Here is a 16,752-nt window from a genome sequence, read left to right as displayed (position 1 = left end):
GAGGTGCGTGATCTGGGAGTAGGAGAGACGGACATTGGCCTCTGAATCGAGCTCAAATATCAGACACGTTCATAGTATTGCCAAACTTTCCAATATCTTCGGAAAATACTTCTAACGTGTACAAGTAACACGATCAGTTTCCTTTTTGGAGGAATAAACCTGAAGATAAGATAACGTCTTCCGAAACTTTTATTACCTACATGTTCCAGAGAATATGAGATTTGGGTTCCTACGGCGGTGAAGATGTCAATGTTTTTGTCTCCTGGGTTGCAATCCGTGTGGGTTTGTAGGAAGACATCAACGTATTGAAGGAACATACTGCATCTTCAGCTCTGATGATGGAGGCAATACGTTTCTCCGAAACGTTGGTAACTACTTAAGAGTCCACGCGACGTTACAACTCAGAAGACTGGCACGGACAAATTTAGGGAAGAATAATTTTCTTTCTCACATACGGGCTTAAATTATAATCTGTAACTTATTTAACGACGATATTTCGTACACAGATTACAGAGTCGAATGACATGGAGATTATCACTGAATTTAATGACTTGGTAGGAGCGACATTTAAGGTAATTCGATTTAAGAAGCAGGTGGTACATACAGTTACCACAGAGTTTTAAAGGGTTAATATGTACAACCCAAATACTCGTCGAAACATAATGAGAGATGTTTGTATCTGTTGTTCCAGTTGAAGTACAGAATTTTGTATTCAGAAGATAGATTCACACATTAAATCAATGCGTGGACGCAGTTACAGTAACAGCAGCCTGGCATAAAACCAAAACAAACAGTATTTTGTTGTGGCTGAGCCATTAAACACAAGGCGACCATGAATGCGTATCTGCTTCCCCATCAAGAGCACCATCATCTTTGCTGCAGACACTCTAACACAGAAATAAACACCAATTTCCGGTCCTTGCATTCGTATTTCTTCTCGATGTCACACGGCCCTGTGATGGAAAATACAACCCATAAATCTGTTCCATCCACACTTAGCGCTGCCCGTGAGTTATGGGATACACAGTACAAACATTGTTCAGACAGTAACAACCATAAGTTGGAAGTATTCGGCAGTGATTAGCAATCCGGCTTCGTATTAGGCAGGTCCCGTGTTCAAACCTCAGCTCGCAGACTGGCTATGCTGACTGAGGTTTATTCTCTTCTTTGAAGCCCCTCCCGCAACATAATTATTACGTAAAAAAACCGTGTTTGAGTTACAAATATTCCGTCTTTCCACTTCATGTAACCCTTTGTCGTACGGTATACAGTTTACTGTCTGTATCAATGTGAAAGCATACGTTAGCCTCACAATCTGCCCAGAGAATTTATGTATCAGTTACATATGACTCTCAGATTAAAAAGACATTCCTCGTTCTGATGACGTTGAGTCCGAAGATGGCTGTCTTCTGGGTTGTAGCGCCGTGTAGTCTGGTAGAAGTTTACCAACATTTCAGAGGTCCATGCTGCCTCCATCATTGCCCTGATGATGGAGGCAGCAGGGAACTCTGAAAATGTTGATAAAATTCCACCAGACTGCACGGCGCTACAACCCAGAAGGCAGTCATCATTAGCCAATTGAACTTAAGAGTCGCGTTGTGTTTTCTTAGTGGAACGTCTAACCCTTGTTCCCCCCCAAACGTTATAAATATAAAATACGAACCTCTTGAAAATCCGGAAAAATTATACAATGTCGTCTGTTTCGAAAACAGACACAGAGTTCGTATAATAGGTAATCAACGTTATTTCAATATTCTTAGTCAATGTGATCTAATGAAAATTAAGAGCTGAATATCCTGGAACCATAATAAATATTGTAAACGCAGAAATTTATACAGAACGTAGTTTCATTACTTAAATTTTGACTGTTGAATGAACACTGCATGAAAAAACTGATGTTAGGCAGTAAAAGTGATTTTTGGAAATGAAATTTATACTTACGAATGTCAGAATATGGATTTTTAAACGTGCTTTTGAAGCCTTGTTCTTTTTACCTTATTCCTCGGATACATATTTTCCTCCATTTAATTTCTATGTTAAGAAAAATTTTATCTTCAAAATCGTTTCTTTTCTTTGAAAACGTTCTACACAAAACAGTTATCTGCGAGAAGGTAAGTATAACGAAAAAAAATGAGACAGTCATGTTCAATGATCATTTGGACGGAAAACAGCTGACCAGATGGTTTGTATAAGACGGGACTCTTTATACGACGTCAGGTCGGCTGTTCTGTACAAAGCATGTGCAAAGAATATAAGTGGAATACAGAGCTCATTGGTCTGAACTAATTCAACGCCAGACTCATCTTGCTGCAACGGGAGATGCTCGCTTATTGGAAATCTCATCTGACGCTCAGCACGCAAACTTCTCTGCCTCTCTCGTTAGTGTTCCTTATGGACCACGCAGACGAGAGATAGGGATGCTGCTGAGATGGGACCGGTGGGCGGGAAATTGAATACGTTACATCGACAAGTGTCGCTGTGGCACATTCATCAGGCTCAATATTCCAGTCTAGTACGTATGACAGGAAGACAACAGCTGACAAGCGGGAAAGCCCCGTTCTGAAACATTCTTAAGACGAAATTATTCCACGTGTTTCTTTTTTTCTTACGTGTCACGTTCGAATTTCTAGATGGCAGGTGTTGTGCGGCGTTCTGTTTTGTTATGGCTTCTGTAAAGTGGAAATAGCTCAAAGCTCCCACTTGCAATAAATAGCCTTGTTTTAGTACCCAAAACAAAGGATTCGGTAATACTTGCCAGCTCTTAAAATAGATATTCCATGTAAGGCTGTACTGATAAGTCTATATCACTTCCTACCAATGATGTTAAAATGCTATAAAACATCAATCAATTACGATGAACACGCAATTGTTGTAAACAAAAGATAAGACGGTATTCTGGGTTAACGCCACGAGGACGTGTAGGTAAATACCAACGTTTCGGAAGAACATACTACCTCCATCTTCAAGGCTAAAGTTCAACCCGATAGAGATAGTATTCCGTTTTGTCGTAATGTTTTAAAATGATTGTTAAATTACATAACACTTAGCTAGATTTCTGTTAAATAATTTCACACCGGTGCGTGCTTAAAAATGGCATAACTAAAGGACTGATGCAATTAAGTGTTGTATTACGATTTTACCGATAAATGTGATGAAATGTATTAAGCAATATACAGGCTATAATAATAGCCCACTTACTTTTCCAATAGGATGCAAAATGTATATAATATAATGCCATATGAATGCAAACTATTACTTCTAATGCCAACAAACTGTATCCATGACAACTAATTGAGATTAATTTCGCAGTTTCGTACAATAACAGTACATGACACGCGGAATTTAACTTCTCGTTACAGTTAACGCTCACTAGTCGCCGTTTGTATCATTTACGATCAGGACTGTTCGGATGTAAACATTTATTACACTGGATAACAGTACTTGTGTTATGTTGTTTATACAAGTTTGCTCATATTATCCGCTGACGTCATGGAACATTACTTGCGTTCTGTTTGTCTTCGTGTGCAAAAAAAAAAAAACCCTAAAAGAATCAACACATTCACTGAAATTAAATTTAGGCTAACTGAACATTTTATCTGGGTCAATTTTGTTTTATATTTTCAGTAAAACAAGCAATTTATGACAAAATATGATGTCAGAAATCAGTACAAATTTCGCCAACCTGGCGACACATTACAATCTCCCACGAAGTATTACCTACTTAATAATGTTTGGTGAAAGAGATTCTCATTACCTTAAATCATTGCTTACTGTCGGCGTTAAAGTGCGAGTAACTTATATACTGATATAGAAATATGGAAATGGTATGGTTTTTGAATTATAGATCACAGTGTCATAATGCGGGAGAATTTTATTTATTTATTAATTTTTCCACATTCCGTTTGTTGTACTGGAGATTCACGAAGTTTAAAGTGCGTAGTCTAAGACAGTATCATTTTTATGGCTAACAAAACATATTTTTTTTTTTTACTCAAACTGTCAAGTCGTTGCGGAAATGACCCTACATCCGCTTGTTAAGTACACTACCCTAATAAAAAGAACAAAATATTAAGCCTTTATCTCTCAGGCTACAGCCTTCAGTTGTGTACGCTCCAAGTCAACTTTTCATTCCATGGGCCAACATTTATCTTTCAAAAATCTCAAAGGCATTTGTCAAGAAGTACTGAGTGGGATTTTTACCAAGTTCTAATCCAGTCGATATTATTATCATATTTATGGCTTTACTTGGCTTAATTTACACTCTTCGTGATAATTTTTGTATCTTCAAATATAAAGTTCATAATCGCATTACCACTACCCGATGACTAATCTTTATAGCAACATTTTGGTCTCAATTCTTATACATGAATTTCCAGGAAGACCTTACGCGACCTAATCCACTTTAAACTTTTCAGAAGGCTTATAATTAACATCAAAATAATTCATTCATATCTAAGATTTTATATGCCAGTATTTCACAAGTTGAAAATTGTCAAACATCACGAAATAACTACATCTTCTTATGTATATATTTTAAAACGCAGGACAAAAAGCTAACAACAAAAATATTCTGAATAAAGTAACACTGAATTAATGTTGTCAAATGGTGTACCGGGAATTCTGTGGAAATGTGTCTTATAAAATGTGGAAAATATTGACATTTTGTAAAAGTGTTTTTTTTCACATTAAAGTAACTGGACTCAATATGGCGGGAAATTTATGCAGAAAAGTTGCACTATGAGTGAACCGTTATCTTATTGGCAATGTTGGCACACGAGTTTCGTCGCACATAATTCGCTCAGAGAACAGGGAAGTCACGAACAACCGCGTTTGTCAGTGCTCGATGTTGGTTTTCTTGGCTTTCCCCACAACGAACTCCATCTTCTTCCACTGTTGTAGATTGCAGGAGATATTTCGTTGAAAATGTAACTTGAATAAAAATAACACTGAAATATTTCTGTGATATTGCATCTAATTTGTCTTTTCAGTACAAAGGGCTGTGTTAGCCTTGATGTATGTCTTAATGCTTACACCTGCCATTAATTATGTAATATTGCTGATTTAAATAATTTACAAAACATAGTAGCTCTTAGAATTAAGAAGAGCCCCTCAGTTAAAAAGTCATATTTGCTTAACTGTTGTGCTGTTACATTTTGCATTCAGAAATGTTTCGGGTTAAAATATCGACTACCTTGTCTGGAGTTTTCTAGGGTTTTTCTAAGTTCCTCCACGACATTTCCAGGGCGGTAACTTAAATTAGGTCACGACTGCTACCTTCCACACCGTCTCCAGTCTATTATTCGCTAGTCATCCAATCATTCGACGCCATATAATTCGACTTAGTCACACTCCTTCAAGACGACACGACAGGCTGAATACTTTAATCTGTAGGCCGTGTAATTGTTTATAGCAGGCCAAAACGCTTCTAATACATCGTAAAGCAGCTTGAATGGTGGTTACAAAAGTAAATCAGATGTCGCAAAGAGAAAACTCCTTAAATCTCCTCTGAAACTCGTTCTCAACAAAATTATATTCTTTATTAATTAACATATAAGCGATAGCAATGTCCATCCAGTGGAATGTTACGACGTGTTGTCTTATGGGTAGATTAAAACGTTTCGGAGGTACATACTGCTTCCATCTTCAGGAGTGAACCCCTTTATATTCCTCCAAAACGGTGGTGTCAGCCTAGAAGTCTCCACTTGTGTTACAACCCAGAAAACCAACATAAAACAAAATAAATTAATACAAACCAGTAGCACGAGAGAGGAAGATAAACAGCGTAAAAGTGGTTAGAAATAAAGGCGAGTGATACGAAGGAAATGAAATGATGAACGATACGTGGAAGAATTATTAGCTTGAAAAAAAAAAACTTGAAGACGAACAAAAAAGAAAATAGATGGTTTAAGAATGGAATAAACCTACTGCGAGGTGAATAGTCGGAAGGAAACAAGATAAAGGCAGAATATTGTGTTTACAAAAGCGATTTTGAGGAGACAAAAAGCAATACAGAATTGATGAAAAGGGCAAACTTAAATTTTCTTTTGCATCTGGCGGCTACGGTTTCAACCCTTGAATAAGAAGCTGTGTATCCTGATAGCAGTAGACGGACAAAGAAAGGGGTGGAGTAACTAGACAATGCCACCTCATCCCCCGCTCACTGGTCAAAGCTTATCACCAAAGACAGTCGTTGTCTGCCTGTGAAAGGCAATTTCCCAGATTCTTCCTTTTAATTTTATTTTTATTTTATTTTCAACCTCCATCTTTGCTTGTTGTCCGACAGCGCTGTTCATTATTTATCATTTCTTTCAATAAAATCTTCTCGGGCAATCAGCCGTGTCAACTGGTTCCCGAAACGTCGGTTTACTACTGTAACCAGTTAAAGCTGCTGATTGCCCCAGAAGATTTTATTGATTGTACTCAAATCCGATATTATTTCTTTCCTATCTCAGCTTGTTTTATATCTGAAATTGGTAATGAACATCAAATTTCCCGCCGGATACACTTAAATCTCTTACATCATACTAAATGTGTAACTAGTCTTAAAACAACTTCAATGTAAAACGTCTTACGAGCAAAGTATCTGAAACATCAAACAAGAAATATTAATTTTAGCTTCAACAGATCGGCTACAAATACACTATATCTTACAAGACCTCTTACCGTGTGTTTAGTGTAATGAAGCCTTCGTTACAGGAACGGAGCTGGCTCGTGGCAATGATAAAACTTCGTTCTGTGTAACTAAAATAGCTAACAGCTATAAAATGTCAGTCTTGAAAGCATGAGAAGATGTGGTATATGATATATAAAGCACATAAATTCAATATGTTGAACTTTCTACATATTCGCTTATTCTCTAAAATGGTCCTATTAAAAGTGCCTCAGTTCGGTTTCGTGACCGTCTGCGAACGAGTCCATTAAATTAGCAAAAGCTAATTTGTACAGCATGTTACACATTTGTAGATAGGAGACGTTATAAATTCGCGATTCGTGAAGTTAGGAACTGAAGTCGTTTAAGTAATACAACAGACGTTTCGTTATATAAATATATTTGTTTTGTTTAAATTAATAGGTCATGAAACCTGTCAATACATGTCGTTTCAATGCGTACATCGAATAGTTTGTAATTTTATGTAACAGCTGCAGTTTTTATTAATGTTTTATACGATTCTCAGTGTAAACATCGATTATTTCCAAAACATATTTGTAATGGTGAAGTGTAATGTTTTCTTTGAGGTAAGGCCTAAATTATTAAATATTATACAGCGAGCTCTGGTTTTAAGGGGTTAAAGTATCTGGTACATATAGTTACCAATATGCTGTTCATTGGTTAACACTGATCTGTCTTTCTACTCGAGGGAAACAAGAATTGGCTCTTAATTAGAGCGCAGTTTCTGTGTCTGAAATAAATGTGATTATGAATTTACGTACAACAGATGTGGAGGGCAGAATGCGCGTGTAGGGGTTCTTACTGATGCATGGCCGCCATTACTGACGCTTGGCGTCACGACGCTGAGTGCCAACCTCTGAAGAACGTTTACACGAACAGCAAACTTTGCGACAGAATGCTACCCATGGGAACAATTGACGGGGACTTCCCCGCCTCATTCCCTATCGCTTCCTTTGTCTTACGTGTGACGACGCAGATCTTACCACCACGTGGAAATTGCCTACAATATCTATAGTTAATGGTACCCGAAGATTATGTTAGAACAACAATAGCGTTGCCTTATTTCCCCACAGTGTAACAAGATGTGGTTAAAATAGGTGGCACTGCAACTTAGCATTTCCATACAATAAGCTCGTGAACACAAAGCTGTTTATGAAATTACGTGGCTGTTAAACCAGACAAGACACAAGTATAATAGTATCTGTAATTGAAGAGTCAGTAGTAAAAGTGCGCCGTCCAACAGCTATCTTGTCTTAGTCACGAGGATATTAATATGCGTGCATAGATAAAATGTTAGTTTTTGACTGTAAGTTGATAAGGCAAAAAAGGATACCAGCAGAATGAAGCAACTGTTTCAAGATCCATCCTTAAAAAAAGCTTGACTTGTCGGAAGAAACAATTTCTGTTAAATATACTGTCTCCAGCTTTAGCCTTGAAGATGGCAGCAGTATTTTCCTTCGAATCGTTCAAATATATATATTGGGGGGATTTACTTTCATAAGTCATGAATCTAAGGGTAAAGTTAAGTGGGTAACTGCTGGTCTTCTGGGTATTTAGCCCTGAAGATGGTTACAGTATGTTTCTGCGAAACGTTGTTATCTACCTACAAGTCTACACGATATAACAAGCCATAAGAACAACATAAGCATCTTCACTGTCGTGAGAATATCAAAACTCATACAATTTAAGTAGGTTTTTATTTTAAATCGCAGATTTTCATACAGCTGTCAATACCACGGTAAAGCATTCCTCAACGGTATACTTAGTCCGAACGAAGTAGACTATAATTCCAACCGCTTCAGCTTGTACGACTGTTCAAAATTGTAACTAAGCAGATTTATGACAGAGGAGCTGCTAACATTATTACACCAAAGCGAGTCCGGGACTGCATGGAACTGGAAACAGAATTCGTGTTGCACATGCCACTGAATTTCCAGTGCTTATTAAACTGACGATTTTAATGTCGTATAGACTATATTTATATTCAATTTTATTAATGCACTGCAGCATTATTAATTTTTAAATATGAGCTTTCATCTGTATTTAGCGTTATGTAAAACGTACCTCTACTCATTTTAATCTGACTTCAGTGCGTTAAAAAGAACAACCATTCCGAATTCCTGGTTTTTCTACACATCACTTTTCACACACTCTGTTCGCTGACAGACACTGTCTGACGGGCAGAAAAACCAAGAATTCAACATGACATACCCGAATGCTACACTACAAAACTACAGACTTTAACATCTGTTTTCTACATGGCTGTCTTCTGAGTTGTAGCACCGTGTGGTCTAGTAGAAATATACCAACGTTTCACATATCCTTTCTGCCTCCATCATCAGGGCGATTGCGACATTCGGCCCATAACATGATTTATCTATCCAGAGATTCCTATTCGTAAACAAAATTAGAGTTGGCATTACTTAAAAGTACAAATTAAGAAAGTGATAAGCGGTATTCACTCATGTCCTGATGATGGAGGCAGCAGGGACATGTGAAACGTTGGTAAACTTCTACGAACTACATTAACCGCCCTCAGAAACTCAAATCCTATCTATTTTCGCAACACGTTGATCGCAAAACGATCTTTGCAAGGTACAGATTTCGTCCTGTGTCAGAGCGATAACCCTCACCCCTCAAAAAATCACAAGTGTTCCCGTATAAACCACGTGACTCTCCGTTGGCTCTCACAGAAGTGCTACATCTTCCCTACCCTCGATGTGTATTTACAAATACATTATTTCACTGTATGAAACGTGAATCTCATGACCCATTGGTGTCTCTCATGGTATCCAATAGCTGACGTGTAGAAACAGCGTGAAAAATATCGAGATCTGAAAACATATTCCCGTAATAAGGCCTAAATAATTAATTGTGTAATTTCATTCATAGGCCAGGCAAAGCAAATACATATTTTCTAGCTTTTATTATTTACCGTATGTACTACGACACAGGAGGTCCGTGGAGGTCGTACTTCTCAACAATAATAAGGCAATTATAATGATGGCATGTAGGCAAGACAGCTGATAATTGCGTACATAGAATTACTCTCGAGACCTGATGGGTAGAAGGTGAAGGACGTCCTTCGATGGAAGCATGATACCATCAATCTTTGAGGCGGACCACTGGCTGAGTCTTGTGAACACGTTAAGAACCCTTGCATTCCTTAAGACTGGTAAAATGTCATGACTAACCAGTTGATTGATTATTTATATCAAGGAGGACTGGATTTAGTTATTCAATCTGTTAATTATGGGCTATGTCACTATAGTTCTATTTAAATTTAATATGACGGAATACATTAACGTTAGAAAGCAATATTTTGATGTAATTATAGGCCTAAACGACCTTTAACCTTACTCCGAGACCAACCATGTGCTGGGTCAGATATGCAACCCCTTATTTAGGATACAGAGTATTATCATGTGCTGGCTTAGTAGATCTGTCGTAATATCACAGATGATTTACATATCTACCTAAATGATAACTTCCTATGACGGCAATTAATCACTGTCTATCATTAAATTAACGCAGTGATTTGTCCCCAAGGACATTATTGTATTTTATTGTGTCCATATTTTAAGTCACTGAAGCTTTATTCATTATGTTACGGCAATTCTCACATATTTTGTATCTCTTCAATTATCAACATTAATACTTTGATTTCTGCTGTGTGTACATCATACACAACCCACATACCAAATGCTGTTTACCTTCTACTGCAGATCATTTACTTCTAAAATGCCAATACTAAAAGAGCTTTTATCGAAGACTGATGCAGAGTACCATTCAGCTGATATCTGTTTAGAAGGACCGTGTTTCCAGCTACTTGACAAAACTTCCGTCTCTTTCATTTCTTATTCAGCCTCTCTTTTACCTGTTTTCTGTCCTCCATTTCATTTTGCCCTATTCCCTTTCAAAATGTCCCTCGTCAGCGTTTATTCGACTTGAGGGTCCAGACGTAACTGAATTCTCTCGAAGAGGCAAATGTTAAGAACAAACAGTATCAGGGCAGCGCTAATTCCGCTTACTGCGAACCAAACGCGTGTCCAATGGCTCAGGTTGGTAATTGGTTAAAAACTAATGAGATTTTAGGTAAATATCTGTCTTATCCGTGACGATGGAGACAGCAAGCGCCCCCGAAACATCGGTAAACTTTTACCAGGCTTCTACAACCCGGAAATCAACCATCTTTAGGGTACAAACAAGCACAAACTGCGCTTATTCAATTTTCTTGAATTTCAGTAAAAATAATGCAATAATATTGGTCTAATTAACGTGTTGGATCTAAGAGGAAGGAAAAAACAATGTACTGAATAAAAGTGGTGAGATTTCAGGTTCTCACGGAGGCGAGTATGAAGATGACTGTCTTCTTGGATGCTGCGCCGTGTAGTCTGGTAGATTTCTACCGAAGTTTCAGAGGTGCTTATTGTTTTGAACATCAGGGCGATGAATGAAAACTGCATAATCACTGTCATAATTTTTATTTTTCACTAAATATTATTAGAGTGATACAAAGAGGAAGAATTAATAGATGGAGTATGTAGAAAGCATGAAACAGATAAGATTTCAGCCGTAAAACTTGAGCGGAAGGTACCGATCGGAGATATATGTGTAGATGGGAGGATAATATTAAAATGAACATTAAAGAAATATGACTTGAGGGTTTTGACTGCTTTCAGATGCAGTGGCGTAATAGTGTATATACGGTAACAAATCTTCGAGGAAGATCATTGCCGCCTCAAAAGGACTCTACCCCATGTAAGTAGCTGGTCTTTTTTTTTTTTTGTAGTCTCCATGGATCGTAAAAGTTAAAATATACGTTACGCAATGAAAATAATAAAATGAGAATATCTTTGAGAAAAATAGCGTAGCTTAAGTGTAAAAAAGGCAGTTGGTCGTGCAAATTACAACTATAATCTCCAATCAACGCAAGAATTTTATAGAGAATTTAAAATAAATAAATAAGATAGGGACAAATTACTTTATATACTTTGATCCACGTACTCAGAACTTCTATCAGTAAGGACCACTTGGCTCAGCGTATTCTTCCCTGTGACCCATCTAAATTACTGGCATGTTATGCAATCAGCACAGCATCAAGAGGTGACTTGAATTCCTCACGGCAAACGTCTAGAGTTTAGAACTCCTTGGAATTCAGATTAATTACACTGGCAGTGTAGAACCTTGAAATTAACGTCAGGATAATGAAACCACAACGGAACATAAACACGAAATTATTCAAATTAATATCCATTTGATTTATTATGCCTTGTCATAAATCACGTTGCTAGATGTCGGCTTCTTACCGCAGAGACCCGGGTTCAGTCCCGGGTGACTGAAAGTAAGATGCATAGTCGACGAAGTGTAACTGAGCAGGCTACTTTCCGATTACTTCTGTGATCCATTCCATCATTGCCCGATACTCATTAGCACCTCCTCTCCAGGTGTGCGATGTTCCAGGCCAGACAGCGCACCATCACACCTTCTTTATTTCGAACTCGACATTTGCCTCGTCTTGTAATAAATGTAGGTTAATTTTTATGGTTTGTTGATTTGTGTGTAAATTCTGTAAAAACTTTATATATTGTAATTTATGCCCCTAAATCCGATTATATAGGACATAAAACTATAATCTTAGGGAATATTTTAACCGGATTTTGAGATCGCTTTATGCATCAAGTAGATGATAGTCGGTCCCACAAGTAACTAGATAAGAGACGATGGAAAACAACTGGTAGAGAGAGGACTTAACGAAATGATTTATGTTTAGAGTGAGGATCATACAAGACCGATAGAAGAAAATGCAATGTTCCTGGTTGTTAAAGCAGGTGAGACCTAAGTTACACTGGACTTTAAAGGGCTAATATGCACGAATATCTAATGAAGTAGAGACAAATTGTTGGTATCCGCCGCACCTCCACTGACGGTAACAGAAAACCAGGATAAACAATACACCGCTAGTAACTTCGGTTGCATAATAACTGCATCAAAAGTAGTGATGGCAGATATTTCATTGAATTATGTGGATTGTAACCAATACAAATAATATCCTATATAATAACAAGAGCTATTAAATCAGTTGGTATATTCCATCGATTCAAAGTACAATTCTATAGCCACAACAGAATATATGAGAATCCTTTTGTAAGTCAATTTTGTGTGTAATTAATAAACACGCCAGGGCACTGAATCAAGTTTTGCGTAGTCAAATGAATGATTTAATAAATTACAACCACGTAAATTGAACAAACCTCTAAAGTAACGCGTATTCCTGATATAAAGCACGCTTTGTATTCTGATGACGCACTGTAAATACGTATCTGGCTTTGGCCCTATTTACGTAATTGCATTTTACTTGTGTGTTCACGCATTATATTTTCTGTTGGTCCGAATTTGTTGATAAAAAGAAACGCGCACTATTTATCAGCGAACTTTACGTCAAACGTCAAGAAACAGACTTGGCATGAACTGGGGCTTGGTTATTTGAATGACACTGCCAACATCTAAGATTATATATAGCCGAGTAATTGGTGAATAATGAATTAGAAAGAGTGTGGAATGGTACAACAGTCGTCTAATTCTGGAGGAACTGAGAAAATCCGGTAAATACGAAACAAAAGTATTAAATATTCCGGTGAAGCCGCGATATTTCTGAATGTTAAAAGCTGTGCTAGCCAGATAATCTTCATAAATGAACATCGCGTAGTCAGAACTTGAGAGCTAAGAACACGCCATTAATTTACTATGAAACATATATCAGTGAATATCACAGTCTTCATGCATGACAGAATATCAGTTTCCTTTTGGAATACACTTCACATGTTTCAGTTACATTACTCACAGCGTACTCCGAGGCTATGAGCGAGCTTTGTGTAAGATAAGTTAAGTCGATAACAAGTGTCTGCTAACTATCAGTGACGCTGATCTGTACCGACGGTTTGGAATAGGACGTCAATTACCAGCGTAATTCCAATTTACCTTCGTTTGACTTCATCCGCCACATCCTAAGTACCCGCAACTACACCTCTCTCCCCCCCCCCCAAGTCACATAACATGTCTAACCTCTTCTCAAGCAGCAATTTGGAAGCGTTCTCATGCATTACATCATTCTGCCTGCTTCAGATGTGTAGTACCATGAAGTAGGTGCCTGAAGCACGTATATGTAACATATTCGATAGGTAGAAAACGGAAATTAAATGATACAAGTTTAATGCTCTTGATAAAGAGAACTGTCTGTAGGTCTTGAGAGAGGATTATTAATACTTACCGACGTAATTTTCACCGGGAGTAATAAAATGTCCCTGAAATATATTTTATAGGAGGTAATGTAACTCTTTTTCAATTCTGAAACACAGAATCCCGGTTTTTTGATTGTGTATTCTTTATTACTGGAGAGTTTAATAAAAAAATAGTAACTTTTAAAAAATAGTGACGTTCTATGATAGACTAATTAAAATCGTTCAATTTGTTTTCATAATATTGATGTTTGTAATAACAGAACCGGGCGAATAGATACGTGTAGATCTTTAATAGGATTCTAAAATTTGATCTGAGGCAGTATGTAGGCACCCCACATGACGTCTAAATGTAAAGCGTAGTGAGGATACAGTTTTAATTGCATTCACAAGAGTAACATTTCAAAAACCGCGAGCTTTTTCCTGCTTCGAATGCGTTAGTATTGCCAAAAATACATTTAAATGTTTTCATTCGGAACAGTTTTAAAACAGCGGGAACTAAAATAAATAATACGAAATCCCTAGCTTCCGCGTAGCCTCATATCGCTACTCGCATTAAAGATTTACTTTAAAAGACTAACAAGCGCATTGTTTCCAAAATTGTGTCGATAATCGTTTAATCAGTTTACTGGCATGCCGTGAACACCACGTCCGTCTGTAGCGAGGGGAAAAAAACATCATGACATTTTGCTGCCGATGTTCGCACTCCAGCAGCCATGGTTACGGTAATGGAAGACTGAATAAAAAAAAAACCAATACGTCACGTGACAGATATTCGGGCACAAATTATTATAGGCTGATCGCAAGGATTGTTGCGTTTTTTTTTTATTTCTCATACCCGCACTTTTCACCTGTTCTGGTACCGATACCAACATTCCCGAATACAACCATTTACTAATAATATAATAGCCAATGTCCGTCATGGTTGATTCTACAGATGCGACGTTCGTGGGATAAGCGAAAAATTAAATTATGCCTGTTACGAATGTGTAAATATTTATTATTTCGCATATGTGCTACATGTCTAGCCCATCTTGTACTTAGTGGTTTATTTTATCGTAAATAATGACTAGAAAGTAATGTGAAGCTTCTCGTCATGTAATATCCTCCATTTCTTGTTACATCACAAAAACGTATCACAAATCCCAATTCTTTTGACAGTACTTTGTTCACAAACACGCAGATGATAAATTTCTAATATAAACTTTTACTCTCGGTTTTTTTGCGTTCGTAGGAAAGATAAAAATCTTATAAAATTATTACGTGAACACTCGAAGAGGGACGTTATATCACGTATTATTTTGTATATTATGAGACGATCTCCGTATGATACTTCACTTCAAACAATGGATTAGTTATTCCATGTAATGACATGAAAGGCCAAGGGAAGTAACATCGTCACCTCACAGAATCAATAATTCATCTGAAATAATACATGAAATAGGCGTAACCGAAAGTCAGACAGAGGCCCAACCCTTTACAAGCTTGAAATTTTAATATAAGAACTCACAATTACATGGTTCTTTACAGAGTCTTATAACAAGGCTATTCGGTTACAGAACATCCTAAAGCCTAGGTAATTGTATAAACAATGTTATGTGGAAACTAGGCGGTGAAGTGAAAAATTGCCTCCAATTTCGACCACAAATCTAAAGGAAACCTCGCTCCAACCACGAGTACTCAGTCAATGAATAGGAGCTTCGTTCTCAGTTTTTAAATTTATGTTCTACCTATCTCATACTGACATGCTGATTACGATGGTCACAGAGGGGTTGGGTCAAAGGACCCCTGCAGCGAGTACACAAGACCTTCCTGTTCTAACGTCTGCCGGAGACTCTGAGCCAGTATTTTCATAATGGTATTCATAAACATCAACTTAACGTTCCTTCATTTTTGCTCAAACCTAAGTGCGACCTCATACTTACAGCTGGTTAAAGTGAAGCTATGTTGCGCCGTGTAGACTGGAAAAAAGTGATAGTCATTTCATAGGTATTTACCGCTTCCATCATCAGGACGATAAGTGAACCCCCTGCTTATTTCTTCTCTCATGTTTATATTTTCCGATGGGGTCGCTAGACTTGTTTAAGAATTTAGTTGTCCTGGTAACTCATGAAAAAGAAACCGAACTCAGGACACTTCGCTGTAAGTTTCCACAGCCGATTCGTTAATTCATACGAGCAGTTTTCCGTTCCGTGTCGCCAAGGCAGAACTCAGAGACGATCGATCTGACCTCTATGTTTGAAGTCGGTCAAACTTACCTGACACTGCTTAAAAATATATTATTTTATTTTTAAAAAAGGAGTTAAAAATCTTAAATTTCGAATTGTATGGACAGACATTTGTGTAGTTATCAAGTGATTTGTAAATCTGTATATTTAATTCTAGATTATATTGACTGATTTTAAAAAAAAAAAAACACTCTTAGAAATTAAATTTCACACCTGCCATCGCTCTAAGCGTAAAACCGAAACGCAACTACATGAGCCAACTAGCTTTACCGTCTGATAAAGGGCGTGCTTTTTTTTTGCATAAATAAAGTTACATCCATTAAGTCCGACAGTTCATATGGCTCCGGTGTACTTTAGCCACGAGACACCTGTTATTTTTTAAATGGATATAGCATTCAAAGTGAAACCCCACTGTATGCATGCCTTTGGGTAAGTAAATAATTATTTCATATATCACCCTCACATAAATATTACCACGTCAGGCGTTACTGGGATACGATTAGGTGTGAAGAGTAAGACTCAGACGTTGGAAACTGGACTTAAGATATTAGACCTATTTTAAATGTATTCATAAAAATAAACTTTCTACGTAAAACGGTTTAAAATAAGTCAAAAT

The 16,752-nt window shown here is 37.3% G+C and overlaps 2 protein-coding genes across 4 annotated transcripts in view; one reads left to right on the top strand and one right to left on the bottom strand.

The window, feature by feature from the left end:
* LOC110838089 (neuroendocrine convertase 1) overlaps positions 1 to 16,752 on the top strand; it is a 156,321-nt gene that overhangs the window by 24,452 nt on the left and 115,117 nt on the right. The window contains exon 2 of one of the 2 annotated variants that reach the window (XM_087344856.1): positions 11,353 to 11,431. The exons of the other annotated variant lie outside the window; for it this stretch is intronic. The gene's annotated coding sequence lies outside the window, so the exon portion shown is untranslated. The remainder of the gene's footprint in view (positions 1 to 11,352; positions 11,432 to 16,752) is intronic. 2 annotated transcript variants of the gene reach the window in all.
* Positions 1 to 16,752, bottom strand: part of LOC110838093 (peroxidasin homolog) — a 77,164-nt gene that overhangs the window by 15,256 nt on the left and 45,156 nt on the right. The gene's annotated exons all lie outside the window — the stretch shown is intronic.

The sequence above is a fragment of the Zootermopsis nevadensis genome, unplaced genomic scaffold (assembly GCF_977971745.1).
Source record: "Zootermopsis nevadensis isolate Lab colony 2312 unplaced genomic scaffold, Znev_1.0 Znev_ptg000008l, whole genome shotgun sequence".
Taxonomy (NCBI): domain Eukaryota; kingdom Metazoa; phylum Arthropoda; class Insecta; order Blattodea; family Termopsidae; genus Zootermopsis; species Zootermopsis nevadensis.
This window is presented reverse-complemented; position numbering and strand designations above follow the sequence as displayed.